The 16,389-nt window shown below is 40.0% G+C and overlaps 1 protein-coding gene across 2 annotated transcripts in view; it reads left to right on the forward strand.

Annotated features, from left to right (window-relative positions):
* LOC118006540 (pikachurin) overlaps nucleotides 1–16,389 on the forward strand; it is a 175,785-nt gene that overhangs the window by 107,717 nt on the left and 51,679 nt on the right. The gene's annotated exons all lie outside the window — the stretch shown is intronic.

The raw sequence follows: 16,389 nt of genomic DNA on the forward strand, positions 1-16,389 counted from the left end.
AGCAGCAGAATAATAGGATCTGACCTACAGCAGCAGAATAATAGGATCTGACCTACCTTTTAAACAGGATCATTGTGGCTATGGTGTGGAAATCGACAGAGAGGAGGGGAGACCCACAGAGAGGCAATTCTATATTACTTTAAGGAGAATATGCATGAAAAGGAGAAGTAGAGAGCCAAACCAAATCATGGAATTCTAGGTCCCAGTTAGTGGCTATGTGTGTCAGATTCATGGGACTTCTGGCCAGTGCTCTTTTCATCTCTTACCCACCTCTCTGCTGCAAAGACCCCACTTACACGCGTGGCCGGGCCCTTCCACGTAAGAGCAGGGTCACTCCTTGCCACCTACACTTAATTTCCCTGGTCTCCTGCGTACTTGTAGCTTCCTTTCAGAGCAAGGAGACTGTTGCTTCCGTGGTCCCGGTGGGAAGCTTCCACATGAATTTCATGAGATGCCTCTTTTGCTCAAGGGTCTGCTTCTTTCAGCCAGAAGTACTGGGAGTCTTTCTCCGTTCTTACTGCTTCCAAGAACGCCTCCTGACCCTGGACACTTGCTGTGTCCTGTGGCACACTGCTCCAGCCACATGAGTGAAAATCCTGTGGTTAGACCGATGATGTTTCATGTGGTCAGAAAGTGGCCTATCGGGACCTGGTTGTAAAGCTGATGGAGGTTAAGAAACTTTGGAGATCGGTGTCCCCAGACCTTCCATTTCAGTAGGCGCCCGCAGGATCTTTGCTTCAGATCCGTCGTATGCATTTCTTTCTTTTTTTTCAAAGATTTATTTATTTATTTGTCAGAGAAAGAGAGCGAGAGAGCACAAGCAGGGGGAGCGGCAGAAGGAGAGGGAGAAGCAGGCTCCCTGCTGAGCAAAGAGCCCGACATGGGGCTCGATCCCAGGACCCTGGGATCATGACCTGAGCCGAAGGCAGACGCTTAACCGACTGAGCCACCCAGGCGCCCCTCATCTTATTCATTTCTTAAAGGCTGCCTGAATGCCTGAATGATTTGGGGGCACCAGAGAGGAGTAGTTCCCAGCTGGGGGTAATTTTTCCCCCTAGGGGGCAGCTGGCCGTGCCTGGAGGCATTTTTGGCTGTCACAAGTGGGTAAGGTGCTACCGGCATCTAGTGAGTAGAAGGCAGGGATGCTGCTAAGTATCCTTCAACGCATGGCACCAGCCTGCACAGCAAACAGCGATCCATCCCAAAATGTCCATTGTGTTGAGGTGGAGAAACCTGACTCTGAGATAAAAATAAAATTAGAAAATCTAACCTTTGCTCACAATAAAATGGCAACCAGACTGGAAAATTAACCAGCACTCAAAAAATCAACTAGAGTGGAGTATTTTTCAACTTTCTTGGGCTGCAACCCCCAGTTAAGAAGTTGGAATTTGCACTGCAGCCCAATGCATACAAGTGCATTTATAATTCGTGTGTGTGTGTGTGCGCGCGAGCGGGCGCGCGCAGATGTCTCCCAGAGCAATACTCAGTGTGCTGAATGCAGAGCTTTCTATTTTGATACCATCTGGTTCCATTAAAAAAAAAAATGTGGCCATGCCCCACTGAGTGATTTTTACTGTTCACTAATGTGTTTGGACTCTGTAGTTTGAATAATACTGAACAAAATGTGTAAGAAAATTGAGCACAGTTTCATATAAATACAGATGAGCACTTAAAGTCATAAAGCAAGGGTATATTCTGTATAGAGTCACCAAAAGGATCAGTCATTAATTCACAAGTAGTTATTTTGGCCAAACGTTTTTCAAAGAGGATTGAACAAGTTCTTGCCTTGCTGGGGTTGATGATCCAGTCCAGTGAACAGACCATCATACCACTACCACCTGCATAGTGATGTGCAGTATGCAGAATGCGCTCTGCAGCTCGAAGAGGGGACAGGGATGGGTTTTGTGGATCAGGACGCTGGGAGGTGGATTGGCCAAAGTTTCCCAGTGAGGTAACATTAGGGATGGCTGAGTGGGATTTCTCCAAAGGGACAGGGGATGAGGAGCAAGAGAATCCAGGTAAAAGGTTTTCTGGGTTGGGTGTTGAGGGAGATCTTCAAGGATGTGCGTGAAGCCAAGAGATACAGGGGCACGAAGACAGAATGTAGAACCTCACCCCCGCCCTGGACCCCCACACTAGGCTAATGTAAAACCACCCCCATTCGCATGTTGCTCTCTTGATCTTCCTGTTCACAGGAGAAATGCCACGCTCCTTAACCTGACATTCACAATCTTTGATGATCTGGCCCAGCCAGCCTTTCTTGCCTTGCTGTCCTGGCTTCATCACAGGAGCCCTCCACCCCAGCAGATGGTGGGCTGACTGTACCCACTGTCACCAGAAGTCAGTGTGTCCTTCCGCACCCTCATCTTTTCTTGCTCAGCAAATTCCTACCAGATGATCATTTCTCAAGGTGTAGGGTTCAGACATGGAAAAAGGAAATTCTTCCCTAGAAAGCATTGTGATGATTCCATTTGTTATTCTGACAATGAGTTCTCAGCATGAGCATTTCATCATTTTCTCTCTGATGGAGAACAGTTCGTGATACTTCAGTGCTTGCAAACCCTCAGTTGAACCCCGGCTTTCCCTTACTCTCTGTGTGGGTTTAATCAATATGCCAATATCTATTTGAAAGTGAGAGCAAATTTCTCTTGTTTCCATTTATTTCGAAAAAAAAGTTTCTTGGGCACACCTTAATCCATGACCCAGAGAGGGTTTGGCTTGCTCCTGTCACAGACTCTCTATGGGACATGACTGCCGGTCAGAGTAAGGACTTAAGCCAGACTCCCTTCCCTGATTTAAGACTGGCTCTCCTCCTATGATGCTATTCAGAACGTAGATGTTGTTTTCATCATGACAGCACACCATGGGACCCTCCCTAGCTTAAGTATCACCAGCGGTCTTCCCTGTATCTCATCTTTAAGGGCTACTGTCTCCTAGAGCCATACCAGCTTTTGGAATGTGAGTTCACTCAAGACATTTGAATGTTGTTTTGAGCACTTCTATTTCACCAATGCACAAAAATCATTTGAGGAAGTCTTTATACACACCCATACACACACACACACATTCACACACCATCATTAAAAATAAATGTGATAAGATGATCAGAAATCAAATAAGAAATACAAATATAATTATGTGAGGTGAGACAGTCACTTAAGTCCTGGGGGGTCACCAAACTCTAAACTTATTAGCATAGACAAGAAACAAAATCAAGGTCTTACAGAACTCTCTATCTGACCAAAGGATGCAAACCCATTTTTCAGGGAAAATAATTTTTTTTCTGGATACAGCTATAGAAAGAAATTACCAAGTGAATCATTATATAAAGAATATTGAGCAGTGTAATGAATATTGACCTTAATAGTGGTTTAATGGGTGAAGAAATATTTTTTGCATGGCTAGATTCTTACTGATCCTCATTAAAAATTGGATTGTAGCTGACTAATGGTATTTCTGTGGGGATAATCAAACTTGCCAGAAGGAAAACCCTTAGAAAATTAGGAGCATTGATGATTAATATGCTTTCAGAATTATTCAGCAAATTCCTCATGTATATTTTAGAGGCTAACATCTAATGCATTCCGTTATCGAATACCAAGGTTTTTCCTTTAAACTGTTCAAAAGGATATTTCGAAAGTATCTTAATTCTTTTTAGTTCAGACACTCTCTGAAGGTGGTAGAACGTCCTTTGCTTCCTAACTTGTCTAAACTAATACAATCTCAACAAGTCACTCCTGGACTGTGTATTTCAACATCAAGTTATTTCTTTACTTCCCCAACTTCTTGTCTACCCAGAAATCACCATCCTGAATCCTATGGCTTTTCTTTCTGCTGTAGGAATCTTAGAGGTTCGTATCTAGGTGTAGGTCTCTTCATTTTAGCAGCAATATTAGCTCTTCCAACCTGTAGTCTCCGTTTTTTCTTCTAGCTCATACAAGTTTTATTTTTATGTTTTTGATTCATAAGACATGTGAAATGTTTCTATCATTCTGGTAAAGACTGAAGAAATACCCCTAATCCCTTGGTTTGGATCTTGTCCTCTGTGTCCACATTTGAATATAGTATTTTGTCTCCTATATTTTCATCTTTTAGGGAACATTTCTCAGGTTCACCCCCATGTCACTAATTCAAGTTTCTCCAGTATCAGTTTTGGTCTTTACTATCTTAGGTGTGGATTTTCATTCTCCTAATAAAATTCTGGCTCTGTTACATTACTTTTTTTAAAATTATGAACAATTTCAAGCATAGTGAAAAATGTCAGGAATACATCTATATCCATAACCCAAATTTGACAAATCTTAACAGTTGCCATATTTTCTTCAATGTTACAAAAATAAAACATAACAGAAACAGGAGCAGCCTGTACTCTGCACCTGGGACCCTCCCCACACCATCCTTCTGCCTTCTTCTTGGAGATGTTTGCATTTAGTGGTATGGTTTCCCTACACATTTAATCGTTATGCTAACATATATATGTTTATTTATAAATGATAGGATATTGTTTTGAATGTTTCTACACTCCTTGTAAATGCAATGACATGCAAGGATCCTTTGTTGACAAATTTTTCTCTACACATTATGTTTTTGACTGTCATGCAAGTTGAATTGTAAAGTTCTAGTTCATGCAGTTTCACTGCTGTATAGTGTTCTACCGTATAAGTACGCTGTCATTTATTTATCAATTATTTTGATGTTAGACATTTAAATTGTTCCATTTTTTACCATTAAAAACAATGTTGCAATGAGCAATTTCATGTATGTTTCCTTGAACATGTGTAGAGGAGCTCCACCCCCGCCCCCCGCCTGGAGGATGAGCTTACAGATGGAATTGCTGTGTTGAACATGCATATCTTCAACTCTGTCACCTAGTAGAAAAATGTTCCTCAGAGTATTTGTAGCTGCCTCCACTCCACTGACAGTGTTCAAAACTTTTCTTGCTGTTGATCCTTGCCAATATTTGCTATTATCAGACTTATAAATAGGGTCAATCTGATGGAGGTAAAATGATATGTCATTATTGCTTTGATTTGCATTTCCCTATTTCTAGTGAGGTTAAATGTAAGTTTCTAACTTTATTAGTCATTCTATGAATTGACTGTTTATATGTTTTACCTATCTTTATTGGTATATGTGCCTATATATAATATATGTAGACAGATATTAACTTATATAGATACATCAATTATATACATAGTATATATATATTACATAGTATATATTAATAAGCATTAATATATACATCTAAATACTAATCCTTAGTCAGTAATGTGTTGCAAATATCTTCTGCTAGCCTGTGACTTATCTTTCACCTCACTTACAGTATCAATTAATGAACAAAATTATTTTATTCAATGTAGTTAAATATCTCAAGTTTTCTTTTATGATTTATGCTTTCTGTGTTTTTTTAAACTACTTCCTTTTTCCAAGGTCATTAAGCAAAATTTTATTTTATCCTAAAAACTTGAAAATTTTGCTTTTCATATTCAGGGTCTCAATCTACCTGAAATTTACTTTTAGGCCCGGGGAAGTAGGAGCCTAACTTTATATATATATATAATATAGATAACCAGTCTCCCCAGCACCAATTGTTGAATCATTAATCCTTTCTCCTATTGATTTGTAATGGGATCTTTCTGTATATCCAATCTCCACACATTTATGGATCTGTTTCTGAGTTCTATAGTCTATTTCTTTATCCCTACATCAATATCACACTGTCTTAATTTCTGCAGGTGTATAGAATCATGATATCTGGTAGGTAATTCTACTCAACCTCATTCTTCTTCAAAATTGCCCTGTCTTTTCTTGACCCTTTGCTCTTCAACATAAATTTTAGAATAAATTTTTTGATTCCATGAAAAACTCTATTAGGATTTTAAAAATCAGAATTATGTTGAATTCTATATTGAATGTATAAATTAATTCTGGAAGAATTGGCATCTTCATGATATAGACTTATCCAATTTATGGCCATGTTATATTTCATTCATTTATTTGGATCTTTCCAAAGTCTTTTAGTGCACTTTTGTTACACTTACTCTCTGGTCTCTTATACTTGGAAGGCTGTTTTAAATTAGTTTAATTTGTGGAATTTTCTTTCTTTCTTTCTTTTTTTACTTTTGTAGTCACAATTTTCTTTTCATGCACTTTTCCCGTGTACTTTTGAAAAGAATGTGCATTCTCTTATTTTGGTGTCTAGGGTTCTATATATGTCTACTTGATCAAGCTTTTTAATATTGTTGTTCAAATTTGTATGTTGTCTATTAGTTACTTGATCTATTAGTTACTGAGAGAGATACATTAAAATTTCCCGCTACATCTCCCTGTACTTCTCTCAATCTTTTTCTTGATATATATGTGAGGTTGTAATATTAGGTACATACAAGCTTAGAATCATCTTATATTCCTGGTGGTTCCTTTAATCATTAGTTAGCAACCATTTTTAACATTAATGATGCTGCTTCTCTTTTCCCTTAAAGTTTATGTTGTCCAATGATAATACAGATACACTAGCTTCCTTTTAGCTATTGCTTGAAACATCTTTTACATTTTTTTACTTTTGATCTCTCTGTATCTTGTGTTGTAGGTACTTTCTAGGAACAATATACAGCTCAACTTGTAAAAATCCAGTCTGACAAGCACCATCCTTTAAATGGCAAGGTTTTTGTTTTGTTTTGTTTTACAGTTACTGTAGTTGTTAACATGTTCTATTATTTCTACCCTTTTATTTTGTGTTATTTACTCTGCTTTTTTCTTTATTTGGTGTCGGGGGGGAATCTTTGTCGCTTCTTTTCTGTTGTTTTTTTTTAGGATTGACTATATTTTCTTAGCCTCCCTTCCCCCTCTATAAGGATGAATTATACATTCTTTTATTTACCACCCATAAATTGTTAACTTTCAAACTTTTATAGGGACGCCTGAGTGGCTCAGTCGGTTAAGCTTTGGACTCTTGGTTTCGGCTCAGGTCTTGAGCTCAGGGTCATGAGATCAAGTCCTGAGTTGAGCTCCCCGCTCAGCGGGGAATTCTACTTAAGAGTCTCTTTCCTTCTCCCTTTGCTCCTCTCCCCACCACATGTGCACGCATGAGCTCTCTTGCTCTCTCTCAAATAAATAAAGAAAATCTTAAAAGAAAAACCTTTTATAGTCTAGTTAATCGATATCTATTACCCTCATCACAAACAATAAAAGGACCTTAGCAGCCTCATTCTAAGTCAGTTCTTTCTTGTCTTACATGTTATCTCAGTATTTTTGTCCCACCTTGCTTAGTAGCCACAGGTTAGATTTTTTTTTTATATAGTAATGCTTATTTAGATTTATCCAAATGTTTATGAGTTTCTCTGCCCATTACTTTTTACATTTATTCTTTCCTTCTTCTTCCTGAAGTATACTTTTCAGTAAATCCTTGAGGGTCTGTTAGTGATAAACTCACTCCACTTTATGATCCAGTCCCTGTTTCACTCTCATTGTTGAAAAACCACTTAATCAAATACAGAATTTTGTGATGGTAATGATTTCTCTTAGCATAGTGTCTCAACTTGGGGAGGAGGGATGGGAAGGTATAATCATCTCTGGTTTAAACCATCTGGTGATCACAATACCTAAAAGAGACCTGGGCCACAGATGATGCCCAAATGTGAAGCCGCTTTAAAAAGACCACAGGAAGTCCATGGTAACAGTGGTGCTCCCACACACGGCATGAGTCATCCCATGCCATGGGTGCGGGCGTGTCTCCTTCCCCACTAGACCGCGAGCCCTCAGCAAGCTGCTTATCCTCTTTCTCATCTCGCTCTCTACTCTGTCTCCTGGGTCCCAAGTGCAGGGTATGAACTCAGCCCTGTTTTGTACTGGCCCATTGGAGATCACACCATATACATCAGTTTTGTGTTTGCTACCCCCAGTTTCCCCCATAAGATCCATCTTTCCCTCCCAGCTTTTCTAAATCATTCTCATCAGCACCCAAACATGGATGCCATCCTCACAGAAAAGACTCCATTGACCCCACAACCCCTCCCCCTCCCATCTTGTTTCTCAGCTTTCTTTCAAGCTAGAGTTATTGTGTTGTCTACATTCACTGTTACCACTTTTTTTTTTTTTTACCTCTGTGCACTGTTCAGCCAACTCCAACCTGCTTCTACCTCTACTGTTCATGTGAAGAGGGCCAGTGACCTCCATTTTTCCAAACATAACGTTGTCCCGTGAACATATCACATGCCATCAAATTTAAAATAATTTTAAAAAACAATGAAAATGTATAATACATCTGACTACTTTCTTAAGATAAATTTCTAATACAATTACAAAATTGAATAACTCAAATGCTTGATATAGACTGCCAAATTATCCCACAGGAAGAGAGAGAAGGAGAGAGGGAGAGAGGGAAAGAGAGATATCTCACTTTTTAAGCCATATTCTCCTGACACTACGGACAATAGTTTTCTTTGCTACTAAACGCCCAGTGAAAATGACTGGCTAGACACTTGGCGATTTGGCATTGACCAGGTGAAAACCGGGGTCTTCCAGAAAACTTTTATTTTGTGTTTACCATGTGCAGAGCACACTGTAAGATTTGGCTCTCAAAGAGAACATTCAGTCACTCAGTCATTCTCTTACCTAACAAATCCATATTGAGTGCCTGCTATATACATAACACTGAATTCATAATGCCAGCCACCATGTTGGCTGCTTAGAAATGTTTTCATTGCCTAAATAGTGCCCACTCCACCTTGAGTTCTGAGGTATCGCCACAGAAAGTTGTCAGTGAATTACTATTCATTATTCTTTGAAGTCACAAAGATTCCAAGTCTGAAATTTCTAGCACAGCGTGATGAAAATATGGCCTTGGGTCTTCCTGCAACCTCTTGCATTATACTTTGCCTATGTATTTCCTCCATTAGCAGGTAGCAAAGAAGTAGGTGCCTAACACCTTGGTTTCTGGCCATTTGCTTAACTTTCCACGGCCCCATTATCTTTAGAAAGGGAAGCTCTGAGGGAGAGCGATACAGTGGCTTGTGCTTGGTTGACAGGTTTATGTTCTTCAAAAGGCAACACCCCACAGGGGTTATGCATAGTCGGCATGTCCTGTGTGTGTGTGTGCATAAAGATAAAGGAGTCAGAGAAACTTTGAGGTGAGGGCCCTAGAAGTCACTTGGTGCCTGGGATATCATCCTGAGCTACAGTCAGATGAGAGTTTCATGAAGCATGAAACAGAAATGAGCAAACACATCTGCCTATGCCTGGTACTTAGAGCAGCTCTCTCCCAACACCCCACTCCTACCACTATAGAAACACACCCTGGATTAGTTAGATCTATTTAAGTTGGAGGAAAACATTCAGGCAGATTATTTGGGGGAAAGGAAGGAGCAAGAGAAACCATTCAGTGTCCTTGTAGACACTCTGAATCCCTGTGCTGCTGAGGCTGATGTTGAGTAGGCTAAGTTTCTGCAGAACCAGAAGTCTCTCCCAGTGACCTTCAGGATCACAGGGGAGCTCTGTGCCCCCGCCTCCCAGCATGCGCACAGTTGGTGGGTACATTTCCCAAGAAGAGGGTCTAATTCATTTCAGTTAGGAATACACTAGACTTCCAGCCATCACAACCACCCTCACTGCCAAAGACAACATAGTAGAAAGGAAAGTTCCAGAAGACTTCTACTTGCATCTTACTGACTCAGACTACCTCACAGTCATCCCTAGATGCAAAGGAAGCTCAGAAATCCAATGTTTACTCCTATAGTATCTACGGAGAAGAGGTAAGGGAGGAGGGATTATGGTTGAAATCTGCCTTGCCCTTGGATATGAAGCCCTCCTTTTGGTAGATTTTCACATGAGGCCTCTCAGAGGTGGTTGGTCTGCATATGGTGGTCTTAGGCTCAGGCCTAGATCCTGGTTCCATCATTTTTGGCCAAGGTGGCAGGACTGACTTCACTTAAAGCATATAGCCCAAGCCAAAGCAACTTAATGCTTGGAAGACCCACTCCAGAAGGGGCAGAGGGTATGGATGATTTTCCAGGAAAAGTCTGAGGAATGATTTCTTTAAGATCTTGGAAAGAATTGATAGCTTTTAAGACCTTTATGTGTGCTAGAGTTTTGTGCCTAGAGTTTTGCTATTAAAGAATCCAGATGAATGCTGCAATCATATATTTTTATTATGCCTAAATTATTTTAAAAGTTCACTCTTTTTATTTCTTAATGTAAATTTCTAAAATGTGCCAGGGAGTGAGTAAGGTTTGGTGTTATAGTAGAAACTGATATAGACAGTATTGCCTTCTTCAAGGCATTTTCAATCTATTGGGAGAGTCACAGTTATGAAATCATTCCACAGATAAATATGTAACTACAAGTTAATAATGCTGTAAAAGAGGAGAGAACCATGAGGATATATAGGAAGAGAACCTGACTTTATTTGGGGTACAGAGAAAAACATCTCTAAGAAAGTGATTTTGAGCAGAGATATAAGGATTCAAAAGGCAAAAGATGCACAATGAGGGATGATTTCCAAGCACAGAGAATAGCATGTGCAAAGACCCTGAGGCAGAGAAAGCATGATGTGCCTCCCAAATTGAAAGAAGAACCAGTGTTATTTCTGACTGGAGCAGGATGAGAAGGAATAAATTGGTATGAGATGGGGCTTGAACTGGCAGTAAGACAGAATCTCTAAAAGGACAAAGGCCACAGGTCTGATCTGTCATTTTTCCATCCAACCAACCGAGTCTTGAATATTTGCATCGGAAGAGATGACTCAGTTTCCGTCCATGACACATTGCTTCATGGGGGACCCTTTTCCTCCAACCATTCTTCTTCTGGTGAGTTGAGGTTTTGAGGATGCGCAGTTAAAAATACTTGTCCTCCTTGTCCACTTTCTGAACCAACTAGAAATAAGACAGCATAGTCAGCAGATAAAGAATCAAATTGTCATCCTTATTTCCGATAAAGCCCGGGCGGAGAACGTAGCTTACTCTAAGGTACAAAGTGGGTTTTGCGAACTCCCCTCTGACTAGGGAAGAGCCCACTTGAAGGAAAGTTTGCATTTGCAGAGAAGTCACACCTGCCCAGATCACTGCGTTCCACTTTTCTAGGTTGAGAAGGGAGGTGGGAGGGACTGAATTTGCCCCCAACTCCTCCTCCCTCCCCCAGGTCCTTTGAGAGATTAGCTTCACTCAGTTCAGAAATGTGGACCAAATGCTTCCACCCAGAGTTAGGCTATTGTCTCTACCTCTTTAGGGAGGCAAAGGGGTTGGACAAGAATCTAGTAGTATTTTGGGAAACTTTCTGCATGATTACAACTTCAGGAGTGGGGAATCAGTGTTCCTCTCTCATCCATTGTCAAGAGCTGTTAAGAGAAGGGCCTCACATAACCTGGTCCTTATAAATGAAGATGAATGCTGATAAATGACATCCTATCTTCTAGGAGGCTCATAATGTTGAACACAAAGCCACAATCCCCAAAGCATGTAACTTCCTTGCTGAACTAACTCCTTTTTTTTTTTCTTTTTCATCCACATAAATAAAATTCCCCAGTTGTTTCTTTTTCAAACCTTGCTTGAAGTAACAGATGCCAACAATATGTCTAAATCAAAAGTGTGAACTTCAGGGTCACAGAATGTTAGTACTGGAAAGGATCCTGTAGGTCATCAAATCTAATCCCATTCCTTGTTTTATTAGAAAACATAAGACCCAGAGAGATTAAGTGTCTCACTCAGGGTCACATAGTCATCTGTGTCCCTCTCATAATTATTTGGATTCTGTGACCAGGGGTATTTCCAACTACACCATGTTGATACATCAGAGAAACTCACTATTTATAGAACACTTGTGATGCTTTTATAAAAATAAACATACAGGGGTGCCTGGGTGGCTCAGTTAGTTAAGCGGCCGCCTCTTGATTTTGGCTCAGGTCATGATCTCAGGGTCCTGGGATCAAGCCTTGAGTCAGGCTCCATGCTCAGCGGGGAGTCTGCTTCAGGATTCTCTCTCTCCCTCTGCCTCTCCCCCACATGCATGCCCTCTCTCTCTCTCAAATAAATAAATCTTTAAAAAATAGAAAAAAAAATAAATCTTTAAAATATAAAAAATAAACATACAGGTTTTTGCCAAATAAATCACCCTTAACTTGTTAGTAGTAATTTGTATTTTGTGTATTAGTTTTTCTTGTAGTGGAAGAACCCTTGAACTTGTTTTACATTCAATCAGTGGTTTGACTTTTCTTGTTCTAAATAAATGCCTCCTTTTTAATGTTCTCTTTTCCTAATTAACAGCATGCCAAGTAGAACGGGATATGTTATGTACCTTAATTACAATAACCCCAGGCTACTGAGAGAATTCTTATCACTGTCTCGGACTGTGCATTCCGTATTCACTTAGAAATGGCATTGGTAAAAACTTCATGGAAGCCATGGATTTGGACTCTGAGGTGGTGGGGCCATCCATGAACAAGAGCAGAGAATTTTATTCCATGTTCCTTCCAGTCATGCTGTGCTCCTTCCCTTCCTATTAAAAATGGGAAGTAACTATTAGCCCAGGTTATGATGAGGGATAGGGAATTTGAGATGCTGTAAAGGGTAGTGGAAAGCAGCATCAGGAGCCCAGAATTCTGGATCAGTTCTGCCACCAATGAGCTGTCTCTCTGGGCAAGTCACATGGACTCTCTGAGCCTCAGTTTACCCATCTGTAAAATGGACTTGTGGTAACTGATCTCTAAGATCTTTCTATTCAAAGACTTCATGACCTGAGCCAAATTATAAGGACACCCTGAGTCCTTATAATTCCATATTCCTTTCCCCACCCTTATCTCACACCCTTCATTTCCCCAAACCAAGCAGTAGCCTCTGGCTTCAAAGAGATATGCGATATCATGTCAAAATAGAGCAGTTTTTATAAATACCAAAGGACTTTATCCAGTGAATAATACATGCTTTATTCTACTCGTTAGAAAGAACAGAGAGTCTGGCATCATTTCCATTCTCATCATGGTACCATTTCATAGCAGCTGCAACACATCCATGGTCCTTTTCTCTGAGGAGTTTCCTTCAAAATAGACTTCCTAGGTGGGCTAAGGGGCAGGAGGAGACCTCAGCTACCTACACCCAATTTCAGTGTTTTCATGTTCTTCTGGCTAAAATATCTTAAATACTTGGCACCAAAAAGTGTGTGATAGGGTGTTATGGATATTGAAGTAGGGGTCATATGATCCAATTCTGGTCCTAGATCTTCTGATGAGATGTATGACCTTGATCTCAAGTCACTTGTCTTCTGTGGCCTTAGTTTACACATTTATGAAATGGGAAGTTTGGACTGGATGGTGTCTAAGGTCTCCTTCAACTTTAAAGTATGTGAAGTGTTACTTAAATGGACTTAATTGGATGATGGAAAGGGATATCAAGGAGTCTAAAATTATGGTTCCTGCCTTCAAGAGGTACACAGCTGAGTTGGGAAACACAAGAGCTGCATTCCAGGGCCAGGAGTCCAGAGGTGGAAATAAAATTTAAACATCTGTTGATTTTATCAAGCTGTGGAAGTTTATTCTAAGCTCACATATCCATGAGTGGATGGCCCAAACCAGGAGGAGATGGAGGAATGTCCTACAGGTCTTGCCAGTTCCATCTTTTGTGGAATCACCATCTTTTCTCTGGAAGTGTCTGATGTTCTCTTTTTAAAATACCATTTGATTTTGGCCTTTTGATGATATACATTCGGCTCTGTCTCCACAGGATGCATGAAATTAGGAGGATGGGTAAGCTATGTGTAGGATATAGGAGAGGAAGAAAATATGGCAATGTGGAAAAAAGTAATAACCAGTCTTGGGATAAGAAAACACAAGATGTATTGAGATAACTGGTCGACCAGTTTGGCTATTAGGAATTTTGAAGAGGAGAAAAATTGCTGAAAATACAATTTGGAGTCAGATTATAAGTAGTATGATGTAGTCAAAAGAGAGACCAAATTCTAGCTCTGCTATTTACCATCTGCGTGCCTTTGAGCAAGTTATTTAATCTTTCTGAGCTTATATCTCCACATGGTAAAATGGAGATAATAATACCAATAACACAGAACCTTTTGAGGATTAATAGAAATAATGTATGAAAAGTTCCTGGCACACTAAAACTGGTCAATAAGTATTAATTTTCTAAATCTCAGGCTCTTTCCACCTCCATAGTAGCTTCTTCTCTAACAGGCAACTGGGAAAGTAGCAACCAGACAGATCTGGCTTTGAGTTAGGCTTGGCCAGTTATAAAGTCTTTGATCTTAGTCAAATGATTTAACCTTTATGAATTTCAATTTACTTATCTATAAAGTGAAATTAACCATTCTTACTTTGCAGGATTATTATAAAGTTTAGAAATGTATTACATCATGCACACAACAATACCTGTTAATTGTGGAGAGACAGTAGGTTTCAATAAATGATGGTGATGGGGGAAAGAAGGAGGAAGAGGGGTTACATTGAGATCCTTGAACTCTCAACCAAGAGCCTAGGATTTATCTTGTAGGTTGTGGTGGTCTTTGAAAGTTTTTATTCTTCAGATAGGGTATCATAAGATGAAATGAAGAGAATCTTGACTTTGATGAGCATAGTACAAGAATGGCAAGAATGTGCACAGGGCAGGGAGAACACCTTGGTAGAGAGAGACCAGCTCCCTGGAGACAAAACCCAGCTCTCTTCATGTATAGTTCTTTGATTGTCAAATGGATTCTTTCCTCCTTAATTTGACGATGGTGAATCTATGAGAGAGACAGACATAGAAACGGAGAGTGAGAGAGGGACCCAGAGAAAGGGAGAGTCGAGGAGAGAGGTGGAAAGATGCACGGCTTCAGAGAGACGAGAGGAAAGCTGTGTTCCAGGGCTTCCTGGCTTTTTGTGTGAAGACATCTGGCACACAGCTATGCCAGCTGGATGCAGGTGGCTTAAGAGAACTTGCATCCAGGTATAAACCTGGAATCAACAGGCTTGAATTTTCAGCTGACGTGTAGGCTATTTTAAATAAAACTGTGGGGAATTGAAGCGAAGGTGGTGAGAACACCACCTCCCCTATGTTATCCCACCTCCACCAAAATGTGCCTGAGCACCTGAGAACAGTTCCTTCCCTGCTGTCTCCACATTACCTGCCCACCACGGTCTCTCTCTTCCTGGTCCAGAGGAGATTTCTGGTCGACAGTGTGCCCACCGAGAAGGCTTCCTACACCCTTTTTCTGTCATGTCCTTCAACTCTGTTTTCAATCTGCATGCTTTTTTTTTTTTTCCTTTTTTGCTTAAAGGAGGGTGAGTTTGCTTTTGTGAGAAAGGTGTTTGGCTTAGCTTATTCTGAAAGCAGAATGTCTTTAAATTCAGTTTATATTTTTCACGTCTCCCTCCTCTCCTTTCTTTTTCTTTTTCTAGCCAGTAATCCAAACACTGAATGTCTGATGAGCATTGGCAACCTACAAAAGTCAGTTTCTGTTGCCAGAGGACATACTGGGCACCAGACATAAAGGGCTGGTGCCCAGTATGTCCTCTTTAGAGAAGGCAGTTGGTACCTAGGCCCAAACTGACTGGGAGGAAATGGGGGTGCTATGGAGCAGCACTTTGGAAGACTCTCAGACCCTGGGGGAGTACCACCTGTGTGCGCCTAAGGCAGGATGGTTGCAGATCGGTAGATTTTGTGACCATCCCTCAAAGGGCAATGTCATGTATTGTCTCCTAAGAGTTTTTCTCAGCCCACCTTCCAGTTTTCAAAGATCCCATTGTCCTGCTAGGATGGATGGAAATGGCACCCAAGATAGCCATGTAGGGCCCCCTTTTTCTGGGGGTAGGAGTGTTTACTCTAGTGCAATGTCTCTTTCTTGTTTTAAAGAATTTGTAGTGAAATATTTCATACATCAAGGGTTCATATAAAGATAATATGAACACTCATAGGTACCCAGCACCTGTCTTAAGAAATAGACTGTTATAGAGCACTCAAAGGCTTCTGTGTCCTACAGCTCATTCACATCCCTCTTCTACCTTCCCTCAGGTATTTATGTCATGGTCCTACTTTTCTTATGAGTTTAAGACATACACATATATATATATATATATACACATCTACATATATATTTAGAACTATATACATATACACACATATATATATTTACACATAAATATATATATTTAGTTCTATATAGTTCTTTTTATATATATTTATCCCTAAATAATATATTAAATTTTGCTTGCTGTTGAATTTTATATAAATGGCATCAAAGTGGATATGTTCTTTTGCAATTTACATTTTTTGCATGGAATAATGTGAGATTAAGCCATGTCGATTCCTTAAGTACTCATTCATTCATTTCTCCTGCAATATAGTATTCCATTCCATAGATAGAATATAATTCACTTATCTAGTCTCTGTTGACAGATATTTAGGGTGTTACTAT

Source organism: Mirounga leonina, unplaced genomic scaffold, assembly GCF_011800145.1.
Source record: "Mirounga leonina isolate KUSES-001 unplaced genomic scaffold, KU_Mleo_1.0 Mir_97, whole genome shotgun sequence".
Taxonomy (NCBI): Eukaryota; Metazoa; Chordata; class Mammalia; order Carnivora; family Phocidae; genus Mirounga; species Mirounga leonina.